The following is a 20893-nucleotide window of genomic DNA, read 5'->3' on the forward strand; positions in this document are numbered from 1 at the left end:
GACTAAGATCTAAACAACATTTTAAAAAATAGTAAATACAATAAAGTCCATGCAGATTTACAGTCCTGCCGAAGTGGAATCTTCCAATGTGGAACATCCAAGATTGCTTGAAGTCCTCGCAGCCATCCGATGGGAATAAAAGAATGTCCAACATCCAAAGCTTCAACTCCTCATCTGTCCACTGTAGATCAACCACTCGCAAAAACTTTTCAATGAATCAATTTGGCTTTAGAATTTTTTGAGAGATAAAAGATTATCACAGTCTGACTTCCCTTCCTTCAGTTTAAATCAACAGAGATCTCTGTTTCACTCATGCTGGTCCAGCTGTCTGTCAGAACAGTCTGTCTCCACTAAAAAAAAAGTTCAAAAGATAATCGCAACATTGTATCTCAATCCTTCGTCTCTGAGTGGCTGTGTCCAGGGCAACCAGGATACACGAGCTGAACTTGGTTGGTTCCCTCTCTGTAGCGTTATATCCAACGGCAACCGGAATGCGCCTTCTTTATAACTCCTGCTAACTTCTGAGGCTTACTTGTTCTTAAAGCAGCACTGATTCTTTGCTGACTTAAAGACACACCGCATACATCCCGAAATAAAACACCAGGATCATAACACAGTTCAATAGCTTTTTTTTTGCTAGAGTTTGTTTATGTTCTTCATACTCAAGTGGTTTAATGTTTTTTAGGCTGTGACTGCATGAATGGAAACTTTTCTTCCCGCTCAAGTGATTTAATGATGTTTTTTTTACTTTGGCTGCATGAAGGGAGACTCTGCAGTGATCAGGGTTTACCAACACTTTTTGCAATTGGACGCTTCCTGTAATGGCGCCGACCTCGATCAGCCTGGGAGATAAGTCGGGTCTTCCCCTTTTTTTTTAACAGAATCTTTAAAAAATCAATCTTTTAAGCACTTCAAAGCTTGTTTTTCTTTAAACCAGTATCCCTCGACCGTCAGTACAATGACTCACCCCATTTAGTTACAGTCGGTCGTTCAGTGCTCTGTCTTCTACAGCTGGAGGTAAGTTCCCTTTTCCTTTATACTGTTTGGGCCAGTATTTCTGTGGAACTTTCTCTCTTTTAGTTATAGGAAGGGTCATTTTCAAAGCTGTTTTACCCATGGTCTTCAACTTAGACTTTGTCTTCTCACCACAGCTGTCACCATGTAATGAGTTTTTTATGTTGTCTGATGTAACAAAAATGAGATGCATGGAGTCCAGTTGGTTGAAGATCTCAAACAGATTTATTATAGCTAAGCTATTATATACTGTACAGAGCAACCAATTTACAGAACCTTCCTCTAGGTGTTACAGTTGCAGAGTGACTCGGGCTTTCAGTCACATGACTACATCCTGGCACTCAGCTCCTGAGCATACTAAGATCTTAGCAGGACATCACTCTTAAAGGCAATCATACAACAGACTGCATTGGGACTTCTTATGCAGGTTATAAAAGGAGCAAAATCTCTTGCTTGGAATATCCATGTTCTTTGCCCATCTTCACTGGTATCACCGCCCTCCACTCTCTCACTCAGGGCCCATCGTTCAGCAATGAGGTGAAACACTGACGTCAGCAGCTGATCAATTCCCCTCATGTCCACATATCCCAGTTCCTATCAGCAGGCCTCGGTGACAGTCAGCAGCAGGAGCCTTGCCCGGGTTCACCCTACCTTCCCACTGAGGAGGCTGGGACTATTTGCTGAGACCCATTCTTCTGGACCTCACATTTCACTAATTTGCCAAATGGACACCAATGTCAGGAAATAGTCATTATTTCTTGATTTTATAGGGTAAACAAGGTGAAACTGTTTGCACTGGCACGAGGGTTGGGAACCAGAGGACGCAGGATTTAGGCAATTGGCAAGAGCAGAGGTGAGAGGAGGAATGTTATTTACACAGTGAGTTGTTGTGATCTGGAATGCACCGCCTGAAAGGCCTGTGGAAGCAGATTCAATAGAAACTTTCAAAAGGGAATTGGATAAATACTTGAAGAGGAAAATTTTGCATGGGCTATGGGAAAGAGTTGGGACTAATTGGATTGCTCTTTCGATCGGTGAAATGGACTCCTTTGATCCTGTGCAAAACGAGAATTCTATGATAATAGTAATGGCTATCCAAGTTTGACTAATGGCACAATAGATTCCTTCAAGTGGCCATCCAATTTCCTTTTGAAATCATCCATTGTCTTCATTTCCACCCTCGTGGGCAGAAAGTCTCAGAACATTACCACTTGCTGCATGAAAAAATCCTTGCTCACATTCCCCCTGTGTCTCTTGCACAAAACTTTCAATCTGTGTCCCCTAGTGCTTGTACCATCAGATAGTGGGAACAATTTTTCCTTGCCTATCTTAACTAAGCCTGTCACCTGTTCACGTTCTGATTGTTGTGGGGGTGGCAGGGTGATTTGACTTGTGGTGTGTGCATGGATAGATACAATTTGGCTAGCGGGGGATGAAGTTGCTGCAATGGAATTTTCTGTCCCATTTGAACCTTGCACTATAACTGCACCCTAACCCACATCGCAGAAGGGAGACTCCAGTTGCACCATGCGACATTTTCATTTCGCACTTCAGCCTTCTCTGCCATTCTACATGGCATTCAGGAACAGAGTCGTGATTGTACCTAATTGGACTGCAGTCTGTCGACATCCATCTGCTAGTTGCTTGGTTACAGATTCACAGAGAACAGACTTTGTTCCTCCGTCTGGACCAGATCCAAACTAAGGCCCTAGAGGCTATGAACATTTCTGCTCAATCAATCAATACTGATTTTACTCTGGGGAGTAGGATTTATTCAAAGTTTCCACTGTTTAATAGACAACGATACAAATGACAATTTGACTTTTTAAAACTAAATGTCTGCAGTCAGGTTTCCTGCCCTCAGAATGGCATACAGTGTAGAAGTTCCCGACAATCGTGTGGCTTTTTGTGGGTCCAATGCATCTGCCCCAGAGAAAGGCCCCTTGCTACCAATGTTGACACTCTGAGACACCCAAGGACCCTGAAACAGTTCAAACACTCAGGCAGTGAAACACATTTTGTGTTTGCAGTGGTTGTATGTTGTAAGTAATCAAAATGGTAACCGGACCCTTGCTAGGTGTTTATAAAATTCTGAAATGATGCACCTTGGCAATCAATGGCTGATTCATCTCTTTGCCTCTGACATCTCCATCTCCATGTAATTTAACACAAATACACCAAATTCATTGTTCCTTACAAACCAATGGGCTCAGCCATGCAAAATTCACTGACTGGCACAGTGCAGACTGTTCACAGGAGCATAAAAACATATTCGTCTTGCCACAGAGCATTCAGGTCATTGCAAAGCAGAGTAGCATTAGTAACTAAAGGGACAAAGCAGTGTAGGACCAGTAACTAAAGAGACAGAGCGGTGTAGGAATGGTAACTAAAGAGACAGAGCAGTGTAGGACCAGTAACTAAAGAGACAGAGCAGTGTAGGACCAGTAACTAAAGGGACAGAGCAGTGTATGACCAGTAACTAAAGAGACAGAGCAGTGTAGGAATGGTAACTAAAGGGACAGAGCAGTGTAGGACCAGTAACTAAAGAGACAGAGCAGTGCAGGAATGGTAACTAAAGAGACAGAGCATTGCAGGAATGGTAACTAAAGGGACAGAGCAGTGTAGGACCAGTAACTAAAGGGACAGAGCAGTGTAGGACCAGTAACTAAAGAGACAGAGCAGTGTATGACCAGTAACTAAAGAGACAGAGCAGTGTCGGACCAGTAACTAAAGGGACAGAGCAGTGTAGGAATGGTAACGAAAGGGACAGAGCAGTGTATGACCAGTAACTAAAGAGACAGAGCAGTGTAGCAATGGTAACAAAAGGGACAGAGCAGTGTCGGACCAGTAACTAAAGAGACAGAACAGTGTATGACCAGTAACTAAAGGGACAGAGCAGTGTAGGAATGGTAACTAAAGGGACAGAGCAGTGTAGGACCAGTAACTAAAGAGACAGAGCAGTGTAGGACCAGTAACTAAAGAGACAGAGCAGTGCATGACCAGTAACTAAAGGGACAGAGCAGTGTAGGAATGGTAACTAAAGAGACGGAGCAGTGTAGGACCAGTAACGAAAGGGACAGAGCAGTGTAGGAATGGTAACTAAAGAGACAGAGCAGTGTAGGACCAGTAACTAAAGAGAAGGAGCAGTGTAGGACCAGTAACTAAAGAGACAGAGGAGTGTAGGAATGGTAACAAAAGGGACAGAGCAGTGTCGGACCAGTAACTAAAGAGACAGAACAGTGTATGAGCAGTAACTAAAGAGACAGAGCAGTGTAGGAATGGTAACTAAAGGGACAGAGCAGTGTAGGACCAGTAGCTAAAGAGACAGAGCAGTGTAGGACCAGTAACTAAAGAGACAGAGCAGTGTATGACCAGTAACTAAAGGGACAGAGCAGTGTAGGAATGGTAACTAAAGAGACGGAGCAGTGTAGGACCAGTAACGAAAGGGACAGAGCAGTGTAGGAATGGTAACTAAAGAGACAGAGCAGTGTAGGACCAGTAACTAAAGAGACGGAGCAGTGTAGGACCAGTAACTAAAGAGACAGAGCAGTGTAGGACCAGTAACTAAAGAGACGGAGCAGTGTAGGAATGGTAACTAAAGAGACAGAGCAGTGTAGGACCAGTAAGTAAAGAGAAGGAGCTGTGGAGGAATGGTAACTAAAGGGACAGAGCAGTGTAGGACCAGTAACTAAAGAGACAGAGCAGTGCAGGAATGGTAACTAAAGAGACAGAGCAGTGCATGACCAGTAACTAAAGGGACAGAGCAGTGTAGGACCAGTAACTAAAGGGACAAAGCAGTATAGGAATGGTAACTAAAGGGACAGAGCAGTGTAGGACCAGTAACTAAAGAGACAGAGCAGTGCAGGAATGGTAACTAAAGAGACAGAGCAGTGCATGACCAGTAACTAAAGGGACAGAGCAGTGTAGGACCAGTAACTAAAGGGACAAAGCAGTGTAGGACCAGTAACTAAAGAGACAGAGCAGTGTAGGACCAGTAACTAAAGAGAAGGAGCAGTGTATGACCAGTACCTAAAGAGACAGAGCAGTGTAGAACCAGTAACTAAAGAGACAGAGCAGTGTAGGACCGGTAACTGAAGAGACAGAGCAGTGTAGGAATGGTAACTAAAGAGACAGAGCAGTGTAGGACCAGTAACGAAAGAGACAGAGCAGTGTATGACCAGTAACTAAAGAAACAGAGCAGTGTAGGACCAGTAACTAAAGAGACAGAGCAGTGCAGGAATGGTAACTAAAGAGACAGAGCAGTGTAGGACCAGGAACTAAAGAGACAAAGCAGTGCAGGACCAGTAACTAAAGAGAAGGAGCAGTGTAGGACCAGTAACTGAAGAGACAGAGCAGTGTAGGACCAGTAACTAAAGAGAAGGAGCAGTGTATGACCAGTAACTAAAGAAACAGAGCAGTGTAGGACCAGTAACTAAAGAGACAGAGCAGTGTAGGACCAGTAACTAAAGAGAAGGAGCAGTGTATGACCAGTAACTGAAGAGACAGAGCAGTGTAGGACCAGTAACTAAAGAGAAGGAGCAGTGTATGACCAGTAACTGAAGAGACAGAGCAGTGTAGGACCAGTAACTAAAGAGACAGAGCAGTGTAGGAATTTTAACTAAAGAGACAGAGCAGTGTCGGACCAGGAACTAAAGAGACAGAGCAGTGTAGGACCAGTAACTAAAGAGACAGAGCAGTGTAGGAATGGTAACTAAAGAGACAGAGCAGTGTAGGACCAGTAACTAAAGAGAAGGAGCTGTGGAGGACCAGGAACTAAAGAGACAGAACAGTGTAGGACCAGTAACTAAAGAGACAGAGCAGTGTAGGACCAGTAACTAAAGAGAAGGAGCTGTGGAGGACCAGGAACTAAAGAGACAGAGCAGTGTAGGACCAGTAACTAAAGAGACAGAGCAGTGTATGACCAGTAACGAAAGAGACAGAGCAGTGTAGGACCAGTAACTAAAGAGAAGGAGCTGTGGAGGACCAGGAACTAAAGAGACAGAGCAGTGTAGGACCAGTAACTAAAGAGACAGAGCAGTGTAGGACCAGTAACTAAAGAGAAGGAGCTGTGGAGGACCAGGAACTAAAGAGACAGAGCAGTGTAGGACCAGTAACTAAAGAGACAGAGCAGTGTAGGACCAGTAACTAAAGAGACAGAGCAGTGTATGACCAGTAACGAAAGAGACAGAGCAGTGTAGGAATGGTAACTAAAGAGAAGGAGCAGTGTAGGACCAGTAACTAAAGAGAAGGAGCAGTGTAGGACCAGGAACAAAAGAGACAGCGCAGTGTCGGAATGGTAACTAAAGAGACAGAGCAGTGTAGGACCAGTAACTAAAGAGACAGAGCAGTGTAGGATCAGGAACTAAAGAGACGGAGCAGTGTCAGACCTGTAACTAAAGAGACAGAGCAGTGTAGGACCAGTAACTAAAGAGAAGGAGCAGTGTAGGACCAGGAACTAAAGTGACAGAGCAGTGTAGGAATGGTTACTAAAGAGACAGAGCAGTGTATGAACAGTAACTAAAGAGACAGAGCAGTGCAGGACCAGTAACTAAAGAGAAGGAGCAGTGTAGGAATGGTAACTAAATAGACAGAGCAGTGTATGAACAGTAACTAAAGAGACAGAGCAGTGCAGGACCAGTAACTGAAGAGAAGGAGCAGTGTAGGACCAGGAACTAAAGAGACAGAGCAGTGTAGGACCTCTAACTAAAGAGACAGAGCAGTGTAGGAATGGTAACTAAAGAGACAGAGCAGTGTATGAACAGTAACTAAAGAGACAGAGCAGTGCAGGACCAGTAACTAAAGAGAAGGAGCAGTGTAGGACCAGGAACTAAAGAGACAGAGCAGTGCAGGACCAGTAACTAAAGAGAAGGAGCAGTGTAGGACCAGGAACTAAAGAGAAGGAGCAGTGTAGGACCAGTAACTAAAGAGACAGATCAGTGTAGGAATGGTAACTGAAGAGACAGAGCAGTGTATGACCAGTAACTAAAGAGACAGAGCAGTGTAGGACCAGTAACTAAAGAGACAGAGCAGTGTAGGAATGGTAACTGAAGAGACAGAGCAGTGTAGGACCAGTAACTAAAGAGACAGAGCAGTGCAGGACCAGTAACTAAAGAGAAGGAGCAGTGTATGACCAGTAACTAAAGAGACAGAGCAGTGTAGGACCAGTAACTAAAGAGAAGGAGCAGTGTAGGACCAGTAACTGAAGAGACAGAGCAGTGTAGGACCAGTAACTAAAGAGAAGGAGCAGTGTATGACCAGTAACTAAAGAGACAGAGCAGTGTAGGACCAGTAAGTAAAGAGACAGAGCAGTGTAGGACCAGTAACTAAAGAGAAGGAGCAGTGTATGACCAGTAACTAAAGAGACAGAGCAGTGTAGGACCAGGAACTAAAGAGACAGAGCAGTGTAGGACCAGTAACTAAAGAGACAGAGCAGTGTAGGAATGGTAACTAAAGAGACAGAGCAGTGTAGGTCCAGTAACTAAAGAGACAGAGCAGTGTAGGACCAGTAACTAAAGAGACAGAGCAGTGTAGGAATGGTAACTAAAGAGACAGAGCAGTGTAGGACCAGTAACTAAAGAGACAGAGCAGTGTAGGACCAGTAACTAAAGAGACAGAGCAGTGTAGGAATGGTAACTAAAGAGACAGAGCAGTGTCGGACCAGTAACTAAAGAGAAGGAGCTGTGGAGGACCAGGAACTAAAGAGACAGAGCAGTGTAGGACCTCTAACTAAAGAGACAGAGCAGTGTAGGAATGGTAACTAAAGAGACAGAGCAGTGTATGAACAGTAACTAAAGAGACAGAGCAGTGCAGGACCAGTAACTAAAGAGAAGGAGCAGTGTAGGACCAGGAACTAAAGAGACAGAGCAGTGCAGGACCAGTAACTAAAGAGAAGGAGCAGTGTAGGACCAGGAACTAAAGAGAAGGAGCAGTGTAGGACCAGTAACTAAAGAGACAGAGCAGTGTAGGAATGGTAACTGAAGAGACAGAGCAGTGTATGACCAGTAACTAAAGAGACAGAGCAGTGTAGGACCAGTAACTAAAGAGACAGAGCAGTGTAGGAATGGTAACTGAAGAGACAGAGCAGTGTAGGACCAGTAACTAAAGAGACAGAGCAGTGCAGGACCAGTAACTAAAGAGAAGGAGCAGTGTAGGACCAGGAACTAAAGAGAAGGAGCAGTGTAGGAATGGTAACTGAAGAGACAGAGCAGTGTATGACCAGTAACTAAAGAGACAGAGCAGTGTAGGACCAGTAACTAAAGAGAAGGAGCAGTGTAGGACCAGTAACTGAAAAGACAGAGCAGTGTATGACCAGTAACTAAAGAGACAGAGCAGTGTAGGACCAGTAACTAAAGAGACAGAGCAGTGTAGGACCAGTAACTAAAGAGAAGGAGCAGTGTATGACCAGTAACTAAAGAGACAGAGCAGTGTAGGACCAGGAACTAAAGAGACACAGCAGTGTAGGACCAGTAACTAAAGAGACAGAGCAGTGTAGGAATGGTAACTAAAGAGACAGAGCAGTGTAGGACCGGTAACTAAAGAGACAGAGCAGTGTAGGAATGGTAACTAAAGAGACAGAGCAGTGTAGGACCAGTAACTAAAGAGACAGAGCAGTGTAGGACCAGTAACTAAAGAGACAGAGCAGTGTAGGAATGGTAACTAAAGAGACAGAGCAGTGTAGGACCAGTAACTAAAGAGAAGGAGCTGTGGAGGACCAGGAACTAAAGAGACAGAGCAGTGTAGGACCAGTAACTAAAGAGAAGGAGCAGTGTAGGACCAGGAACTAAAGAGACGGAGCAGTGTAGGATCAGGAACTTAAGAGACGGAGCAGTGTCAGACCTGTAACTAAAGAGACAGAGCAATATAGGACCAGTAACTAAAGAGAAGGAGCAGTGTAGGACCAGGAACTAAAGAGACAGAGCAGTGTAGGAATGGTAACTAAAGAGACAGAGCAGTGTAGGAATGGTTACTAAAGAGACAGAGCAGTGTATGAACAGTAACTAAAGAGACAGAGCAGTGCAGGACCAGTAACTAAAGAGACAGAGCAGTGCAGGACCAGTAACTAAAGAGAAGGAGCAGTGCAGGATCAGTAACTAAAGAGAAGGAGCAGTGTAGGACCAGGAACTAAAGAGACAGAGCAGTGTAGGACCAGGAACTAAAGAGACAGAGCAGTGCAGGACCAGTAACTAAAGAGAAGGAGCAGTGTAGGACCAGGAACTAAAGAGAAGGAGCAGTCTAGGACCAGTAACTAAAGAGACAGAGCAGTGTAGGAATGGTAACTGAAGAGACAGAGCAGTGTAGGACCAGTAACTAAAGAGACAGAGCATTGCAGGACCAGTAACTAAAGAGAAGGAGCAGTGTCGGACCAGGAACTAAAGAGAAGGAGCAGTGTAGGAATGGTAACTGAAGAGACAGAGCAGTGTATGACCAGTAACTAAAGGGACAGAGCAGTGTAGGAATGGTAACTAAAGAGACAGAGCAGTGTAGGAATGGTAACTGAAGAGACAGAGCAGTGTAGGACCAGTAACTAAAGAGACAGAGCAGTGTAGGACCAGTAACTAAAGGGACAGAGCAGTGTAGGACCAGTAACTAAAGAGACAGAGCAGTGTAGGACCAGTAACTAAAGAGACAGAGCAGTGCAGGACCAGTAACTAAAGAGACGGAGCAGTGTATGACCAGTAACTAGAGGGACAGAGCAATGTAGGACCAGTAACTAAAGAGACAGAACAGTGTATGACCAGTAACTAAAGGGACAGAGCAGTGTAGGAATGGTAACTAAAGGGACAGAGCAGTGTAGGACCAGTAACTAAAGAGACAGAGCAGTGTAGGACCAGTAACTAAAGAGACAGAGCAGTGCATGACCAGTAACTAAAGGGACAGAGCAGTGTAGGAATGGTAACTAAAGAGACGGAGCAGTGTAGGACCAGTAACGAAAGGGACAGAGCAGTGTAGGAATGGTAACTAAAGAGACAGAGCAGTGTAGGACCAGTAACTAAAGAGAAGGAGCAGTGTAGGACCAGTAACTAAAGAGACAGAGGAGTGTAGGAATGGTAACAAAAGGGACAGAGCAGTGTCGGACCAGTAACTAAAGAGACAGAACAGTGTATGAGCAGTAACTAAAGAGACAGAGCAGTGTAGGAATGGTAACTAAAGGGACAGAGCAGTGTAGGACCAGTAGCTAAAGAGACAGAGCAGTGTAGGACCAGTAACTAAAGAGACAGAGCAGTGTATGACCAGTAACTAAAGGGACAGAGCAGTGTAGGAATGGTAACTAAAGAGACGGAGCAGTGTAGGACCAGTAACGAAAGGGACAGAGCAGTGTAGGAATGGTAACTAAAGAGACAGAGCAGTGTAGGACCAGTAACTAAAGAGACGGAGCAGTGTAGGACCAGTAACTAAAGAGACAGAGCAGTGTAGGACCAGTAACTAAAGAGACGGAGCAGTGTAGGAATGGTAACTAAAGAGACAGAGCAGTGTAGGACCAGTAAGTAAAGAGAAGGAGCTGTGGAGGAATGGTAACTAAAGGGACAGAGCAGTGTAGGACCAGTAACTAAAGAGACAGAGCAGTGCAGGAATGGTAACTAAAGAGACAGAGCAGTGCATGACCAGTAACTAAAGGGACAGAGCAGTGTAGGACCAGTAACTAAAGGGACAAAGCAGTATAGGAATGGTAACTAAAGGGACAGAGCAGTGTAGGACCAGTAACTAAAGAGACAGAGCAGTGCAGGAATGGTAACTAAAGAGACAGAGCAGTGCATGACCAGTAACTAAAGGGACAGAGCAGTGTAGGACCAGTAACTAAAGGGACAAAGCAGTGTAGGACCAGTAACTAAAGAGACAGAGCAGTGTAGGACCAGTAACTAAAGAGAAGGAGCAGTGTATGACCAGTACCTAAAGAGACAGAGCAGTGTAGAACCAGTAACTAAAGAGACAGAGCAGTGTAGGACCGGTAACTGAAGAGACAGAGCAGTGTAGGAATGGTAACTAAAGAGACAGAGCAGTGTAGGACCAGTAACGAAAGAGACAGAGCAGTGTATGACCAGTAACTAAAGAAACAGAGCAGTGTAGGACCAGTAACTAAAGAGACAGAGCAGTGCAGGAATGGTAACTAAAGAGACAGAGCAGTGTAGGACCAGGAACTAAAGAGACAAAGCAGTGCAGGACCAGTAACTAAAGAGAAGGAGCAGTGTAGGACCAGTAACTGAAGAGACAGAGCAGTGTAGGACCAGTAACTAAAGAGAAGGAGCAGTGTATGACCAGTAACTAAAGAAACAGAGCAGTGTAGGACCAGTAACTAAAGAGACAGAGCAGTGTAGGACCAGTAACTAAAGAGAAGGAGCAGTGTATGACCAGTAACTGAAGAGACAGAGCAGTGTAGGACCAGTAACTAAAGAGAAGGAGCAGTGTATGACCAGTAACTGAAGAGACAGAGCAGTGTAGGACCAGTAACTAAAGAGACAGAGCAGTGTAGGAATTTTAACTAAAGAGACAGAGCAGTGTCGGACCAGGAACTAAAGAGACAGAGCAGTGTAGGACCAGTAACTAAAGAGACAGAGCAGTGTAGGAATGGTAACTAAAGAGACAGAGCAGTGTAGGACCAGTAACTAAAGAGAAGGAGCTGTGGAGGACCAGGAACTAAAGAGACAGAACAGTGTAGGACCAGTAACTAAAGAGACAGAGCAGTGTAGGACCAGTAACTAAAGAGAAGGAGCTGTGGAGGACCAGGAACTAAAGAGACAGAGCAGTGTAGGACCAGTAACTAAAGAGACAGAGCAGTGTATGACCAGTAACGAAAGAGACAGAGCAGTGTAGGACCAGTAACTAAAGAGAAGGAGCTGTGGAGGACCAGGAACTAAAGAGACAGAGCAGTGTAGGACCAGTAACTAAAGAGACAGAGCAGTGTAGGACCAGTAACTAAAGAGAAGGAGCTGTGGAGGACCAGGAACTAAAGAGACAGAGCAGTGTAGGACCAGTAACTAAAGAGACAGAGCAGTGTAGGACCAGTAACTAAAGAGACAGAGCAGTGTATGACCAGTAACGAAAGAGACAGAGCAGTGTAGGAATGGTAACTAAAGAGAAGGAGCAGTGTAGGACCAGTAACTAAAGAGAAGGAGCAGTGTAGGACCAGGAACAAAAGAGACAGCGCAGTGTCGGAATGGTAACTAAAGAGACAGAGCAGTGTAGGACCAGTAACTAAAGAGACAGAGCAGTGTAGGATCAGGAACTAAAGAGACGGAGCAGTGTCAGACCTGTAACTAAAGAGACAGAGCAGTGTAGGACCAGTAACTAAAGAGAAGGAGCAGTGTAGGACCAGGAACTAAAGTGACAGAGCAGTGTAGGAATGGTTACTAAAGAGACAGAGCAGTGTATGAACAGTAACTAAAGAGACAGAGCAGTGCAGGACCAGTAACTAAAGAGAAGGAGCAGTGTAGGAATGGTAACTAAATAGACAGAGCAGTGTATGAACAGTAACTAAAGAGACAGAGCAGTGCAGGACCAGTAACTGAAGAGAAGGAGCAGTGTAGGACCAGGAACTAAAGAGACAGAGCAGTGTAGGACCTCTAACTAAAGAGACAGAGCAGTGTAGGAATGGTAACTAAAGAGACAGAGCAGTGTATGAACAGTAACTAAAGAGACAGAGCAGTGCAGGACCAGTAACTAAAGAGAAGGAGCAGTGTAGGACCAGGAACTAAAGAGACAGAGCAGTGCAGGACCAGTAACTAAAGAGAAGGAGCAGTGTAGGACCAGGAACTAAAGAGAAGGAGCAGTGTAGGACCAGTAACTAAAGAGACAGATCAGTGTAGGAATGGTAACTGAAGAGACAGAGCAGTGTATGACCAGTAACTAAAGAGACAGAGCAGTGTAGGACCAGTAACTAAAGAGACAGAGCAGTGTAGGAATGGTAACTGAAGAGACAGAGCAGTGTAGGACCAGTAACTAAAGAGACAGAGCAGTGCAGGACCAGTAACTAAAGAGAAGGAGCAGTGTATGACCAGTAACTAAAGAGACAGAGCAGTGTAGGACCAGTAACTAAAGAGAAGGAGCAGTGTAGGACCAGTAACTGAAGAGACAGAGCAGTGTAGGACCAGTAACTAAAGAGAAGGAGCAGTGTATGACCAGTAACTAAAGAGACAGAGCAGTGTAGGACCAGTAAGTAAAGAGACAGAGCAGTGTAGGACCAGTAACTAAAGAGAAGGAGCAGTGTATGACCAGTAACTAAAGAGACAGAGCAGTGTAGGACCAGGAACTAAAGAGACAGAGCAGTGTAGGACCAGTAACTAAAGAGACAGAGCAGTGTAGGAATGGTAACTAAAGAGACAGAGCAGTGTAGGTCCAGTAACTAAAGAGACAGAGCAGTGTAGGACCAGTAACTAAAGAGACAGAGCAGTGTAGGAATGGTAACTAAAGAGACAGAGCAGTGTAGGACCAGTAACTAAAGAGACAGAGCAGTGTAGGACCAGTAACTAAAGAGACAGAGCAGTGTAGGAATGGTAACTAAAGAGACAGAGCAGTGTCGGACCAGTAACTAAAGAGAAGGAGCTGTGGAGGACCAGGAACTAAAGAGACAGAGCAGTGTAGGACCTCTAACTAAAGAGACAGAGCAGTGTAGGAATGGTAACTAAAGAGACAGAGCAGTGTATGAACAGTAACTAAAGAGACAGAGCAGTGCAGGACCAGTAACTAAAGAGAAGGAGCAGTGTAGGACCAGGAACTAAAGAGACAGAGCAGTGCAGGACCAGTAACTAAAGAGAAGGAGCAGTGTAGGACCAGGAACTAAAGAGAAGGAGCAGTGTAGGACCAGTAACTAAAGAGACAGAGCAGTGTAGGAATGGTAACTGAAGAGACAGAGCAGTGTATGACCAGTAACTAAAGAGACAGAGCAGTGTAGGACCAGTAACTAAAGAGACAGAGCAGTGTAGGAATGGTAACTGAAGAGACAGAGCAGTGTAGGACCAGTAACTAAAGAGACAGAGCAGTGCAGGACCAGTAACTAAAGAGAAGGAGCAGTGTAGGACCAGGAACTAAAGAGAAGGAGCAGTGTAGGAATGGTAACTGAAGAGACAGAGCAGTGTATGACCAGTAACTAAAGAGACAGAGCAGTGTAGGACCAGTAACTAAAGAGAAGGAGCAGTGTAGGACCAGTAACTGAAAAGACAGAGCAGTGTATGACCAGTAACTAAAGAGACAGAGCAGTGTAGGACCAGTAACTAAAGAGACAGAGCAGTGTAGGACCAGTAACTAAAGAGAAGGAGCAGTGTATGACCAGTAACTAAAGAGACAGAGCAGTGTAGGACCAGGAACTAAAGAGACACAGCAGTGTAGGACCAGTAACTAAAGAGACAGAGCAGTGTAGGAATGGTAACTAAAGAGACAGAGCAGTGTAGGACCGGTAACTAAAGAGACAGAGCAGTGTAGGAATGGTAACTAAAGAGACAGAGCAGTGTAGGACCAGTAACTAAAGAGACAGAGCAGTGTAGGACCAGTAACTAAAGAGACAGAGCAGTGTAGGAATGGTAACTAAAGAGACAGAGCAGTGTAGGACCAGTAACTAAAGAGAAGGAGCTGTGGAGGACCAGGAACTAAAGAGACAGAGCAGTGTAGGACCAGTAACTAAAGAGAAGGAGCAGTGTAGGACCAGGAACTAAAGAGACGGAGCAGTGTAGGATCAGGAACTTAAGAGACGGAGCAGTGTCAGACCTGTAACTAAAGAGACAGAGCAATATAGGACCAGTAACTAAAGAGAAGGAGCAGTGTAGGACCAGGAACTAAAGAGACAGAGCAGTGTAGGAATGGTAACTAAAGAGACAGAGCAGTGTAGGAATGGTTACTAAAGAGACAGAGCAGTGTATGAACAGTAACTAAAGAGACAGAGCAGTGCAGGACCAGTAACTAAAGAGACAGAGCAGTGCAGGACCAGTAACTAAAGAGAAGGAGCAGTGCAGGATCAGTAACTAAAGAGAAGGAGCAGTGTAGGACCAGGAACTAAAGAGACAGAGCAGTGTAGGACCAGGAACTAAAGAGACAGAGCAGTGCAGGACCAGTAACTAAAGAGAAGGAGCAGTGTAGGACCAGGAACTAAAGAGAAGGAGCAGTCTAGGACCAGTAACTAAAGAGACAGAGCAGTGTAGGAATGGTAACTGAAGAGACAGAGCAGTGTAGGACCAGTAACTAAAGAGACAGAGCATTGCAGGACCAGTAACTAAAGAGAAGGAGCAGTGTCGGACCAGGAACTAAAGAGAAGGAGCAGTGTAGGAATGGTAACTGAAGAGACAGAGCAGTGTATGACCAGTAACTAAAGGGACAGAGCAGTGTAGGAATGGTAACTAAAGAGACAGAGCAGTGTAGGAATGGTAACTGAAGAGACAGAGCAGTGTAGGACCAGTAACTAAAGAGACAGAGCAGTGTAGGACCAGTAACTAAAGGGACAGAGCAGTGTAGGACCAGTAACTAAAGAGACAGAGCAGTGTAGGACCAGTAACTAAAGAGACAGAGCAGTGCAGGACCAGTAACTAAAGAGACGGAGCAGTGTATGACCAGTAACTAGAGGGACAGAGCAATGTAGGACCAGTAACTAAAGAGACAGAGCAGTGTATGACCAGTAACTAAAGAGACAGAGCAGTGCAGGACCAGTAACTGAAGGGACAGAGCAGTGTAGGACCAGTAACTATAGAGAAGGAGCAGTGTAGGACCAGTAACTAAAGAGACAAAGCAGTGTAGGAATGGTAACTGAAGGGACAGAGCAGTGTAGGACCAGTAACTAAAGATACAAAGCATTGTATGACCAGTAACTAAAGAGACAAAGCATTGTATGACCAGTAACTAAAGAGACAGAGCAGTGTAGGACCAGTAACTAAAGAGACAGAGCAGTGTAAGACCAGTAACTAAAGAGACAGAGCAGTGTAGGACCAGTAACTAAAGAGACAGAGCAGTGTAGGAATGGTAACTGAAGGGACAGAGCAGTGTAGGACCAGTAACTAAAGAGACAGAGCAGTGTAGGAATGGTAACTAAAGGGACAGAGCAGTGTAGGAATGGTAACTGAAGTGACAGAGCAGTGTAGGAATGGTAACTAAAGAGACAGAGCAGTGTAGGACCAGTAACTAAAGGGACAGAGCAGTGTTGGACTAGTAACTAAAGGGACAGAGCAGTGTAGGAATGGTAACTAAAGGGACAGAGTTTGTATCAATGGTAACTAAAGGGACAGAGCAGTGTAGGACCAGTAACTAAAGGGACAGGGCAGTGTATGAATGGTAACTAAAGGGACAGAGCAGTGTAGGAATGGTAACTAAAGGGATAGAGCAGTGTAGGACCAGGAGCTAAAGGGACAGAGCAGTGTAGGAATGGTAACTAAAGAGACAGAGCAGTGTAGGACCAGGAGCTAAAGGGACAGAGCAGTGTAGGAATGGTAACTAAAGGGACAGAGCAGTGTCGGACCAGGAGCTAAAGGGACAGAGCAGTGTAGGACCAGGAGCTAAAGAGACAGAGCAGTGTAGGACCAGTAACTAATGGGGACAACAGTGTAGTAATAGTAACTAAAGGTACAGAGCAGTGATGGACCAGTAACTAAAGGGACAGAGCAGTGTCGGACCAGGAGCTAAAGGGACAGAGCAGTGTAGGACCAGGAGCTAAAGAGACAGAGCAGTGTAGGACCAGTAACTAATGGGGACAACAGTGTAGTAATAGTAACTAAAGGTACAGAGCAGTGATGGACCAGTAACTAAAGGGACAGAGCAGTGTCGGACCAGGAGTTAAAGGGACAGAGCAGTGTAGGAATGGTAACTAAAGGGACAGAGCAGTGTCGGGATGGTAACTGAAGGAACAGAGCAGTGTAGGACCAGGAGCTAAAGGGACAGAGCAGTGTAGGACCAGGAGCTAAAGAGACAGAGCAGTGTAGGACCAGTAACTAAAGGGACAGAGCAGTGTAGGAATGGTAACTAAAGGGACAGAGCAGTGTAGGACCAGGAGCTAAAGGGACAGAGCAGTGTAGGAATGGTAACTAAAGGGACATAGCAGTGTCGGACCAGGAGCTAAAGGGACAGAGCAGTGTAGGACCAGGAGCTAAAGAGACAGAGCAGTGTAGGACCAGTAACTAATGGGGACAACAGTGCAGTAATAGTAACTAAAGGTACAGAGCAGTGATGGACCAGTAACTAAAGAGACAGAGCAGTGTAGGACCAGTAACTAATGGGGACAACAGTGTAGTAATAGTAACTAAAGGTACAGAGCAGTGATGGACCAGTAACTAAAGAGACAGAGCAGTGTAGGACCAGTAACTAATGGGGACAACAGTGTAGTAATAGTAACTAAAGGTACAGAGCAGTGATGGACTAGTAACTAAAGGGACACAACAGTGTAGGAATAGTAACTAAAGGGACACAACTGTGTAGGACCAGTAACTAAAGGGACACAACAGTGTAGGACCAGTAACTAAAGGGACACAACAGTGTAGGAACAGTAACTAAAGGGACACAACAGTGTAGGACCAGTAACTAAAGGGACACAACAGTGTAGGACCAGTAACTAAAGGGACACAACAGTGTAGGAACAGTAACTAAAGGGACACAACAGTGTAGGAATAGTAACTAAAGAGACAGGGCAGTGTTTTATCTGCCAGCAGTGACTCAATCAAATCATCAATCACCAGATCACCATTATTAAGTCAAAGTCACTTTAAAACGGCTGGTGGAGAATTGAAAATCAAACAGACAACAATGCTTTGGAATAAATGCACACAAGGAAATACCACAACAGCTCTGTGCAAATACTCTTCCTGATTTGACTGGGTGATTGTTCTGTGAATCAACACAATTCCTGTGGATTAAGACTACTTGTCTGTAATCATTGTTTAACATGAAGCATATTTATAAAATGAGCAAGTTTCCAGTTGAATCCCTGCTTATCTGCTCTTCGCCAGGTTGGCACTGGGCACTGTTAGAGTTCTTGGCTGAGGGTCTGCTACAAAACAAAACCAGCCAGATCTCATAGTCACCATCAGTGATCCCTGGCAGGAAAAACATATGCTGTGGTCTCCAAGCTCAGCTTTGATTCTTGATGCTTCAATAACCAGCCAACAGTGGTCACTCGGGCTCAGCATGGGAAATCAGCAAGCAGTGCTGAATTATACCTAGTGGGTTTGGGGTCACTGGAGAGAACGGGACAAAAGTGGGGAGAAAATAAAGAGACACACAACACTCCAAATTGAAACTGCTTTGCACAGAGTTTGCACAACTTTAAAAGCTAACTCCCCTGACCAGAAATATTCCTCAAGTTTCTTCCTGATGTCCCTGGGTTACCATTTACAATTTTAAATATGCAACTGATTCCCACCTGCTCCTTGTTAAATTATTCCAGCTTAGCACATTCGAAAGGCATTTTGAAATCCATTTCTCCTGCTTGTTATGTGAACATAGGTTCCTCAGTAAATCATGTGCAACCCTAAAAGCTTGGTGTTAGAAATACCAGAGGTGGAAAACCTTTGATCAGATCTCAACCTTGGCAAGCAGGAAACACTACATTCAAATATCAGTTTACAAGTTCAAGTAAGAAATAGAACACGGGTGCTCTTTGTGAATTCAGTCCTTTTGGCAGTGTTTTCAAGGAAAAGTTAACCTAATAAATATTAGTATGAAATGTCGGGTTACTCATTAACAGTAAGGCCCACAGGCAGTTTTGTGTGTGATTACAGATTAGCAAGGGAAAGATTTTGAAATAAATGTACCATGGACTGGTTCACCCACTCTACCTGCCTCCCAAGAGAACATTATAAAAACACTAGGTTGTGAAACACATGAAAAATTCAGTGTAGTCTTCAGTGTAATTGTAGGGAGAATAAGTAGAATCTATTTTAGTGGTTATTAGGGGAGCTACAATGACAATAAAACTGGATGGACCACTAGGCATCGACACTGGACACTAGGCACTGGACACGACAAATGCACACTCTGCCCAATCAACCCTGCAAAGTTTCCTCATTAACATCTGGGAATTTGTGCCAAAAATTGGGAAAGTTGTTCCACAGACTAGCCTGACATAGATATAATTCAGTGAGTATGACTATCAGCCAACATCCCAGATTCCTTCATCACCATCCCTGGGTATATCCTGACCCACTGGCAAGACAGACAGAATAGGTAGCACCACAGTGGTATATAGTCAGGAGGGAGTAGCCCTGGGAGTCCTCGACATTGCTTCTGGTTCCCATGAAGTCTCTTGACGTCAGATCCCACCCACCACCCTCGCTCAGCTGATGAATCAGAGCTCCTCCATGTTGAGCATCACTTGGAAGAAGCACTGAGGGTATCAAGAGCACAGAATGTACTCTGCGTGGGGGACTTCAATGCCCATCACCAAGAGTGGCTTGGGAGCACCACTATTGTCTGAATCCTGAAGGACCTTCTCACCGATGCTCTGTTTGGGTTTTGTCCTGACCACTTGGCTTCGGAACTCTTGGCTTCAGACCTCATTACAGCCTTGGACCAAACATGGACAAAAGAGCTGAATTCCAGAGGTGAGGTGATAGTGACTGCCTTTGACATCAAGGCAGCATTTGACAGTCTGTGGCATTAAGGAGCCCTAGCAAAATTGAAGACAATGTGAATCAAGGGGAAAACTCTCCACTGGTTGGAGTCATACTTAGCACAATGGAAGATGGTTGTGGTTGTTGGAGGCCAATCATCTCAGGGCAGTGTCCTAGGGCCAGCCATCTTCAGCTGCTTCATCAATGGCCTTCCCTCCACCATAAGGTCAGAAGTGGGGTTGTTCAGTGATGATTGTGTTCAGTACCATTCACGACTCCTCAGATACTGAAGCGGCCCATTCCTGACTACCACAAGACTTGGACAACATTCAGTCTTGGGCTGCGAAGTGGAAAGTAACATTTGAGTCACACAAGTACCAGGCAATGACCATCTCCAACAAAAGAAAATCTAACCATTTCCCCTTGACATTCAACAGCATTACCATCGCTGAATCCCCCACCATCAACAACCTTGGGGTTACCATTAACCAGAAACTGAACTGGACCAGCCACATAAATACTGTGGCTTCAAGAGCAGGTCAGAGACTGGGAATTATGCAACGAGTAACTCACCTCCTGTCTCCCCAAAGCCTGTCCACTCTGCGCAAGGCACAAGTTAGTTGTGTGATGGAATACTGTCCACTTGCCTGGATGGGTGCAGCTCCATCTTGACACCATCCAGGACAAAGCAGCCTACTTTATCGGCATCGCATCCAGCACAATAAACACTCACTCCCTCCAGCACTGACACACTGTAGCTCCAGTGAGTACCATCTACAAGATGTACTGCAACAACTTTCCCAATCAAAAAATAATCAAACTCCTAACCAAACTCTGTTTAAAACAGCTTTTTCCAATTCTTTTTGATATTTTTTCTTCAACTTTGCCCAAATTTATCCTTGGGGATTGGAAACAACAAAGATCATTAGTGACATCAGCTTCAAAGGAAAACATTTCCATTAGGGAAGATAAAATTCCAATTGTTTCCAAACTTTTTAACATCTTTTTGAAAGAGGATTCTAACCCAAAGTTTTTTTTGTGGCACAACCAAGATGAATAAACAAACAACATTACCTCAAATATTCCAAATTCTCATTCACACCATTAACCATCTAAAATTCAAAACTCCCAACCTTTAAATGTGTGAGCCTTAATATCTGGAATTAAAGACTCCCACATCCTTTATCATAACAACCAGAATTTCACTATGGCCGTCAATGAAATTCGAGATTTCACAACTTAACAGGTCAGTTAACCTTAATAATTCCAACTTAACTTGGTTGATAGGTAAATTGGCCATTATAAATTGCCCCTAGTTTAGGTAGGTGGTAGGGGAATAAAGGGACAGGGGACAGGTGAGGATGTGG

General features: G+C 44.6%; 1 protein-coding gene across 1 annotated transcript in view; it reads left to right on the top strand.

Moving 5' to 3' along the window:
* The first annotated feature begins 944 nt into the window (after window positions 1-944).
* The window catches only part of lgi3 (leucine-rich repeat LGI family, member 3), a 57567-nt gene continuing 37618 nt past the window's right edge, over window positions 945-20893 (top strand). Inside the window, exon 1 of the mRNA XM_068022949.1 lies at window positions 945-1017. The gene's annotated coding sequence lies outside the window, so the exon portion shown is untranslated. The remainder of the gene's footprint in view (window positions 1018-20893) is intronic.

Source organism: Heterodontus francisci, chromosome 47, assembly GCF_036365525.1.
Source record: "Heterodontus francisci isolate sHetFra1 chromosome 47, sHetFra1.hap1, whole genome shotgun sequence".
NCBI lineage: Eukaryota > Metazoa > Chordata > Chondrichthyes > Heterodontiformes > Heterodontidae > Heterodontus > Heterodontus francisci.